Source organism: Penaeus monodon, chromosome 23 (genome assembly GCF_015228065.2).
Source record: "Penaeus monodon isolate SGIC_2016 chromosome 23, NSTDA_Pmon_1, whole genome shotgun sequence".
Lineage (NCBI taxonomy): Eukaryota > Metazoa > Arthropoda > Malacostraca > Decapoda > Penaeidae > Penaeus > Penaeus monodon.
This window is the reverse complement of record NC_051408.1, coordinates 27,502,371-27,502,680: the sequence shown is the minus strand read 5'-3', so window position 1 is coordinate 27,502,680 and position 310 is coordinate 27,502,371. Positions and strand designations below refer to the sequence as shown.

Genomic DNA, 310 nt, shown 5'->3' with positions numbered 1-310 from the left:
AATGATTAAAAGGGGAGGGCGGCTCCCCTAGCCTCGCACCCTGTACACCTTTATTTATCTATCCATTAATTGTCCAATCATGAAATTTCACATTATTTTTAGCTCCACCCTAATCTCCTTCGGGCGCCCTTCTCCTCCCGCTGTTTCTTTTCACTTTGCGTTCCTCGCCCTCTAATCAAGGGCCTCTCCTCCGTCTCCGCCTCCGCCCGGCCCTGCAGTTCCCGTCGGCTCCCGCGGCACTCGGGCCCTCGAGCCTGTCTGGGCTGCTTCTGGGAGGGTGTCAGGGAGGCTTTGCAGAATTCTAGAAGTA

General features: G+C 55.2%; 1 pseudogene; it reads right to left on the bottom strand.

Moving 5' to 3' along the window:
* LOC119588196 overlaps positions 1–310 on the bottom strand; it is a 51,362-nt pseudogene that overhangs the window by 7,374 nt on the left and 43,678 nt on the right.